The following is a 9446-nucleotide window of genomic DNA, read 5'->3' as shown; positions in this document are numbered from 1 at the left end:
CACCGAATATCGTTGGAAGAGCAGAATGTTGACATGGATGGCTTTCTTAGCTGAATTCCCTTAGTAAACCATTACTTTGTGAACATTTTTCCATGTTCTTGGATTCAAGTTTGGTGTATGTTTTACTTACAGATAATCTTATTTATATTGTCCTCGAATATGAGTTAATTGAATCATGTTTCTTAATACATGTGACCGATTCAATTAAACATGTGATTAGGTAGGAATGTGGGAAAGTTAGTTGTCTGGATGAATGTGTACTACGCACATTAACTTTACACCTAAATCACACCTCTAAACACGACTTCAGGTTTATCCAACCTGATGAAGAGCATTGGCATGCTCCTCGTTGTACGAATGGTACTAAATTACTATTTAAGGGACCTTAAATTCTCCATGTCATTGAATTTTAAGGATATTCGAGAGAACAATGATCATAAATGAACCACTGAAGAAAATAAAGTGAAATATTTTTGCACCACCTCAAAAAATGAGCCTGAAGCTTTGATTTTGGGCCAATGGGTTGTCTCCTAACTAGAAACACACCACATGTGGCCGGCCTGGAGCCTGGTGATTGAGCAGTTTACTTGCTTTGGCATGACTTTTTGGGACATTTAGGTTGAACAATGATGCTAAAACGCATCTCCTTACCCGAAGTAAGGATCTTGTGCCTACAAGCACACTTTGCCAAACCTGCTCATTAGGGAAATTGATTTTCTAAATCATCTCTCGCAAAGATACAAAATCACCTTTTTTCACAGTGGATTCAAGGGAATATATATGGACTAATCCAACCAAAATGTGGACCGTATAAATACTTATGGTTTTGGTTGATGAATCGACAAACTGATCACATGTTTATCCACACAAATTACTGCTAAATCTCATGGCTGATTAAGGGCTCACCACCCTACTTATCCCTTAAGGTCTAGGACTCTAGATAATGCCGGAAAGTTTATATCGACAGTTTTCGATAAAGTATTGCATGTATTTTGGGTTTATAATTGAACATCTAATTCCCATGTTCACCCCAAATAGCATCGCCAAGCGATTATAAAGCACAATTTAAATGATCGCCCGAATTTTCGTAAACGTACCAAGTTTTCGGTTTCTGCCTAGGGCTATGTAATCTTGTACGCAGTTATGTTAGTCCGCCTTGAGGCCTATTGCCACCCAACCTATATGACGTTATAGTTGGTTACTGGGTACAAACCTGATGATTTTCGTATTTACGCATTTGGGTGTGCATTCCATGTGCCAAATTACGCCGCCGCAACGTACCAACTTGGGTCCTCAAAGAAGGATGTGAATATTTATCAATTATGATTCTCGTTTGCATTAGCTCTCTTCGAGCTCTTACTGCTCATTTACGGGTTATCACTTCAATGAGACAGTTTTTCCACCGTTAGGGGCAGATAAGAACGTCAATGCTCCTGTAGAACGACGCGAATTTACGTGGATGATGCCCACTATGTCTCATCTCGATCCCCATACCGCACAAGTGTGATAAATTTTAACTTTCAGAATGTTGCTCCAGACGCATTCCTCTGATCTAGCTAAAGTGACGAGATCATATACCAGCTACAAACATGCCTACAATGATAGACGTCGAGTCAACATCCTTGGAGGGTGTGCCACCCTTGTTGGACGGTTTGGACACCCATGTTGGACGGTCCGATACACCAGCGGATAACCAATCAATCTGTCTGGGCCTGGAGCACAACAGATCACTCGGTTCGTAGGATTCACTTCCCTAGAAGAGGAAGACACGGCACAATAATGAATCTATACTTGATTGCTGTCTCAAATCATTTCCATCTCATAAGATTAATCTGGATTACTCCCGAGACTTGAAGTTCTTAGTCCAGTACACTAGTTTGGATAAGCTAAATGGAATTGAAATGAGATTACCATTAATAATGTTTTCATTTATATGGTAGCTACATACATAAATGAAAAGTGAAGATATCGAACCATGTTCCGTTGATTAAGTGACAACGTAGAACTGATTGGACAACTAAAGTTACAATCCAAGTCAAATTCCTTACCAAAGTGTGTATTGGACCTGTCGTTCCTACACTGCCCAAGGTAACCCTGTTATTTTACAAGTGGGAAAGGAAGCGTTATGAGGTGAATGAAATAGTGCAATATAATGCACGCCTTACGGTGCAAAGTTTTTCTCAAACGTCATGTGATTAATAGTAACATTATGAAATGTGGTTAGTGTTTTCTCCATGGGGATATAGATACGGATATTTACATGTAAGTTCCCAAAGAAATACATGGACTGGTTCAAATGGTTCCAAACCATGGAAAACCATCTTAACTTGTTTAAAGGCGTTCACTTACAATCCGACGGATGTGGTATACCCGTCTAAGTGATTATTTGATCAGTCAGGGATGAATTATGTCATTGCGTGTTAAACTATGAAGTCTTATTCCAAATTGCTAGAGGTACAGTTTATGTTGTTGACACGAATCTCACTAAGACTCCGGAAGAGCTTGAGAAAACTGCCTCGCACCTGAAGATGGAATTTGAGATGAAGGATATTAGGAAAATTAGTTTATGCTTTGATCTGAAGTTCAAGCGTTGTTCTAACGGTATTCTGGTCTACCAGTCGAACTACATCCCGAATGTGTTACTTCTGAGTATACCTTTGATCGTCCATACGTTATATACAAATGAGACTCTTGAAGAGGTTATGGAATCCGAAATTCCATATCTAAGTTCAACTTTGCGCTTCGTTGTACTTAACTCATTGTATTTAGACAAGACATCTTATTCGCTATGGATCTTGGTAAAGATGTAGAACCGCACCTACACGGATCCACTGAATTGGCATTAAAGACGTACCATGTACCTTGAAGGTACTACAAGGGTAAATCCCAATGCATCTCAAGCGGATCCAACCCCCCTGATCCTCAAAATTGTGTTTGCCTTGTTTGTTATGCTGACACTGGTTACTTATCAAACCCGCACAAGGCAAAATTTTCGAATGGTTATGTTTTTACCGTTAGGAATATCACAATATCTTGGAGGTCCACGATATGACCATTAGTTGGGAAACCTTTGAATCGTTCCAAGACTCACCTCACTTCACTACGCCATAAGTGAGACATGGTTAGGAGTTCTTGTTGAGCATTTTGAAGTACTTGCTATTTTTCATCTATCGTTGAGTCCCAATGAAGATCCATGAAGATTATGCCGTATGTATCCACCCGACCAAGACATGATACATCAACGAAGTCAACACCAAGACATATTGCGTCTACATCTACATCAGCAAAGCATCAAGAGATTGAAGTCATGCAAGCAGATCCCAGACAACCTTGCCGACCTCTACACGACGTCACTGCCGAAGTCAACCTTCCAGAAGCTTGTCTGAGGAATTGGTATGTCTAACTATTCATATGCAATGCTTGTAGTTCTCATTTGGAAGTTATGTCAAACTTAAGGGGAGTATCCAGAAGTATACTCACTTGATCTTAATGTACTCTTTTTCCCTACGATTATGAGCATTTTTCCCACTGGTTTTTGCTACCTAACTAGGTTTTACCGAGGCACCCATCCTTAGCTGATCATACCATTGTGAGCTCTTTTACTTGAGTCCAAGGGGTTAATGCAACTTCTCACTTTTCTCCTTAGACTATGGGTTTTTCTCCCACCTTGGGTTTTACCATAGCAAGGTTTTGTGAGTTTTACTTTTTTTATGCATTCTTTCATTGATATGAGACTCACATTTGCTCATTGTGTCAACAACTTCATCAACTATACTTGCTTCATCACTGAAGACCTGATGCGCCATTTACTTTGAGTATTTACACACTCAAGAGGGAGTGTTGCAATCTTATTAGATTAGGAATGTGATTGTGTAAATCCTATTATATCTTTGAATATCTCTTATATTCCTATTAGGAGTAGATTACCTATTAAATGTTGTAATTCTAAAAAGGTAAGGAATTAACCTGCTCTACTACTATAAATAAAAGCACAATGAGGGTGGAATAACACACACCCACAATTACACATCTCTCTCTTTCTCTCTACTATTACCGCACATTTCTCTCTCTCTATGACCTTCATAATCGTTCAATAAATTATGCCTACAACAAATTCAATATAATTGTACTTAATTTTGTGAATTTTCTAATTTGGACTTCTTCGTATAATTTTTAACAAAAAGAAACTAATTATTTTAAACTAATAACACATTGTTACGTGCGGTTTAAAATTTTCACATTGCAAACGACATGTTAAAACACAAACATCGATCAAAGTAGGACATGTAATACGTTCGAGATTATTTAAAGGAAAACTAATGAAAAGGGCTTGAAAACTTTGAGTTTTAACGATAAAGACAAAATAAAGGGTAAAGTGAATAGTACTATGATTGACTTTTTAGTGTAAAAATTTGATTTTTTATTAAAATAAACAGTACCAGAAACTTTTCGTTAAAGTTCTTATTATTTAAACTATCATACAAGACATTACTTCTTCGTTTGGTGGAAGGGGAAACATATCTACCAAGGGAGATTCATTAAATTAGAGGTCCCCCTATTGTGAAGTTGACAAATCATAGATAAGCATGGACAGCTGATCAATTTTGTTAGTCAGGCTCGAGACAGTCAGCCGCGCTCCACTATTCACGTTATGGGGATATGGATCCCACCTCGCTCGATCGGCGTTAATCTCATATCTGTAGCTGGATATCACCTGCACACGTGAATCCATGCACGACTGGTCTTATATCTATCTAATTAGTTAGGGTTCCTTCTGCGTTTGGTCAACAGACATTGAGCTTTCCGTGCTTTTACTACGTGTGGTCACTAATAATAGGGTTTCTTAGTACAAATTACCGTACGTATACAGTTTAAGTGTTTGCAGATTTATAGTTTTACGTATGGTTGAAAGATCTGTTACATTTGAAGTTTTCAGTCTAATAAAAAAATTAGGAGTCATTCGGTAATCACTTCGTTTTTCATTTTGCATTTTTATTTTGGGTAGTGCTATATATCTATGCATCTATTTTTACTTTTCATACATTCCTTTCAATTTCTAATCATCTAATTGAATGAACTGAAGAAGATCAATGACCAAAATTTAACAAGAGTGTGTAAGAGGTAAAAATGAGTGTGTGAATAGCATTCTCCTTATTTTCAATTGTTATAAGCAAAAACCTATTTGATAACCGTTTTTCATTAATGATATCTAGCTACTTTCGTGAGCTTTCAAAACTTAGGTTTGTTTTTGTTTTCATTTTTCTTTTTAAAAAAAAAAATTGAGAACCTGTTTTTAGTTTTCAGAAAAATGGTAGTTTGAATTAGCCATTGCATTACTGCCCCAACCTTTTCTGTTTTATGAATTCTTCGTTCCACAAGGTTAATTAGAATCGGTGGCATTCGTGTTGGACAATTGTCGTTTATAAATTTTGAGCTTAAAGTTTGTTAAACTAAGTGAAGCCTGAATAACACTAAATTGATGAACATGGGTGGTTAATGTACCTCCTTGCGAAGAAATGAATCATTTGAACCCTATTATAATTAGCAAAGTAATTAACAAAACATTTTGGTAGCAACTGTAGGATTGATGGAAACCTGGCATAGGGTTCTTCGCTGTGACTGTCTGGTGCAAGTGCAATTTAGTTGGACTTTTTCATAGTTTATTTCCCACGTACACATCGGCCACGGTGATTGCCGACACATAAAAACAGATGATGCATTTGCCCTTGTTATGAAATATGAATACGTTTTGGAGCCACGTACACTCAAACCCACATGACAATGATCACATGATTTATAGAGAAGCTTGAGAGGGTACGCATTGTACACTGCCAAACCGGCTTCATCTTGTATTTTTTTAATATATTCCGTCAATACATGGTAGGGTTGTCTAATAAGAACATTTTCGCACCGTGAGAAACACCAAACTCTATTCACGTATTTTTCAAATATATCCCGTGAGTTTTGATAGAATATGATAACTAGGACATTTGCATACTCGTGTGAGTCCTCGATCAGACCACCTAAGTTGTTCGGCCGGCTCACTCACGAAAACAGCGGGCCTGGTTGTGTATCATGTTCCTTGCACCCAAAAGTTGACGTACTCAAGAGTGTGTTCCCGCATGCTGTTGAGTTAGAGAAATATTTCAGTGTGCCGGAAATACGGTCTAACACATCAAGTTTTACGGTTAGAAAATTTCTTTTTTCAAGTATACAGCCAGTTGTACTATGACACTAGTATGGCACCGTGCTACTGACACATTGAAAAATTTATTGTTAAACTGAAGAAAGATTTTGTCTTTATCTTTTTATCTTTTTTGCTTTTCCCTTTAGACTAGTAGACTTGACTAAGTACTGGTTTGGTACTGAAGTGTTTTTATAAAAGTGAGTATTAAAAAAAGTTGAGTTCAAAAAGGTGTTTGGTAAACATTTAAAAACAGCTTATTTTCACAGTTTTTTGTGAAAAAAACTGAAAAACATGAAGCAGCAAAAGTGAGCTTATTCTCATAACACAGCAGAAACAGTTTTTCTTCAAAACACAGCAATACCAAAGCAGCCCTAAGGTGTTCATAGGATGGCAATAATATTTTGTAACAAATAAGACAAAACCTTTATCGTTATAACATGACTTTAAGGGGACCATATATTATATAGAAAAGCTTATAAATTTATTTTATTAAATAATGTTTGTTTAAGTTAAAGTGGTACAGCTGAGCTGAGCATATGCATAAATGCCTTTTTTCTCGAAGGCATGCATGTCACTCACTTCATACACTCAGATTTGGATCCTCTCGGAGGTAATTGGTTGGGATCCTCCTGACCGGTATCTGTGAACTGTTAGATTTTTATCCAACGACTACAATTATTATAACTTTTAAAAGGCACCCTATTTGTAGCTGTTGGATAAAAATCTAATGGCCCATAGACACCGGTCAGGAAGATCCCGACCAATTGCCTTGGAGAGGATCCAAATCCCATACACTCGGCAGTCTTGGCCCATTCCTTCTTTTATTTTGAATTCTGAGATTGTATAACAAGGAAAGGGATCCAAATCCCTTCCTCCTAATTCACCAAATTTGAGAATCTGAATCATTAAAATTTGATCCAATGGCTACAAAAAGGGTCCCACTTTAAAACTTGTAATAATTTTAACTGTTGGATCAAATTTTAATAGCCCGGATCTCCGAACTTAATGGATTAGGAGGAAATGATCTGAAGATGATCCATTTCCGTATAACAACTCAAATTACAGGATTTGAATTCCATCCAGATTCTAGGAATTTTCACAAAAAGAGATCCTCTTCCAAAATTACACAAAGAAATGGTAAATATAGCAGAAATTTTAATGAAACTGAAAGTCCAAAATATTTAACTAGATGCAAAATTGAATTTTAAATAACAATTAGGGTTCCCAGCGTAAAGTTTGTAGATAACAAATGATGAATATTTTTAGAATACTTTTAACGTTGTTGGACTTGACGGGGCGATAACATGACTTTCTTTCAATGTTATTAGCACTACTTTGTGTGTGTGAATAATTTTTTTAATAAATGCATATTTTTTTCTATACTATTATTAAGAGAAGCCTCATTGTCAAAATTTTTCCCCTTTTTCTTAATAAGTGCATTTTTTTTTCTATACTATTATTAAGATAAACATCCTTGTCAACTTTTCCCCTTTTTTCCTATTTTGTCCTCCTTATGTAAATATTGTGAATCAAAAGTGTTATTAAGAGAAGCCTCCTTGTCAACTTTTTTCCCCATTTTTTCCTATTTTGTCCTCCTTATATAAATATTGTGTATCAAAAGTGAGGGAAAAATTGGAAAAATAAGTATATGATTGTCATTTTCTCAAAAAAAAGTAAAATAGGAAAAATAGGGATATGATTGTTATTTTGTCAAAAGGTACAAAATTACTATTTTACCCTCCTTTTTGTCAACATTGTGTATCAAAAGTGAGGACAAAATTGAAAAAAAGTTGACAAGGGCTCTTCTCTTAATAGAATAAATTATATGCAAGACTTGCATCTTCGATATGAAATACTTTTGACATTTCTTTCCTTGTAATGCAAGTGAACAACTTTTTCTTACACTTTGGTCAAATTCACTGGATACTTAATATAACTCTTAACAAACGATATGTATTAATATTACTGTAATAATATTTTTCTTCACTTGTAAGTAAAAAGTCTCAAGTTCGACTCATATAGATGACGGTGACATATTATATTAGTGTTGAGTTTAATACCTGATAAGTGGTTGGCCTATTGTATGGCCTAGCCCGATTCATCTCTCTTTAAAGTAGATTCTCGCCATGTATAACAAAGATCTCGAAGTACACATATTTTTTTTTTCGAAGTATACATGTGTTTGGGCCCAAAATAGCAGTTTGGGCCGAGGGAGGTATCACTTTCGGCCCGGGAAGACTACGGCGAGAAAGTCATGGGGGCTTCAGCTCATGGGCTTCTAGGCCTAGGTCGGTTAAATCAGAATGCAAGTCGAGTCCTAATACAATAGGGACCCTCGACGAGATCAGTAAAACTAGAAGGCGAATCCGGCTCAGTTAAGGACTAGATTCGTAGTCCTAGCAGAGGTAGGACTGATTGAGGTAACGTTAATCCGGAGAAGGAAACCTAGTTCGAATAGGATTAGAACTCGGGCTCGGTGTTCTGCTTCTATAAATACAAGACATTCAGCAATGGAAAATGGCCCACAAAAATCAATACAAAATTGCCCTGCGCAAACTCTCACAACTTGAGATCTTTTTCTTTTCCTTTTTCGCTGACACATCTTCCGTTGGCATCAACAGCACTGTGGAAGCAACCGGTGATATCTTAAGTCGGCATAGATAGCTCTGTCACCGTAGAGTCGGTCGGTCTCGCAGTATCTTCCGTTGGCATCAACAGCACTGCGGCGAGAACGGTCGATTGCCTATCCAAGTCTCGGTCGAGAAGGGTTTTCGAATCCTTGTTGGTCGAGGTCATCTCATTAGCCTTCTCGGCGAGGTGAGGTGTTACAGTTATTACATTCGGCACATTGTAAGCCGAATTCGGTTCGTGAACTTTGTAAGAAATAGCAGCCTTGTCTTCAGGCTCGAGAACCCAAGAGGCCGAGACGCGTTCCTTTCTCGGCCGCAATCGCAAGACGCAGAAGTCAGTAGCGCGACCCAACGCAGCATCATCAAATTTACTCCTCGGCCGAGCCTCGGCCGACGAGTTGGCACGCCCCGCAATCACCGAAGGACGTAGTTAGCTTAGAATATATTCGGCCTGCGCGCCACGTAGGCTTGGTAGATTTTAGGGTCAACAACATGTTAACGTAATTAACTTATTTTCTTTCTTTTTATTGGTCGGACCGCATGTGGCTTCATGGGTGATGATGGTAAATTCGTTAGGCCCAATGTTTTTTCGTATTGGGTTGTGAGTAAGAAGTCCAACATTATATCCT

The sequence above is a fragment of the Malus domestica genome, chromosome 16 (assembly GCF_042453785.1).
Source record: "Malus domestica chromosome 16, GDT2T_hap1".
In the NCBI taxonomy this organism is placed as follows: Eukaryota; Viridiplantae; Streptophyta; class Magnoliopsida; order Rosales; family Rosaceae; genus Malus; species Malus domestica.
Note: the sequence above shows the minus strand (reverse complement) of the source record.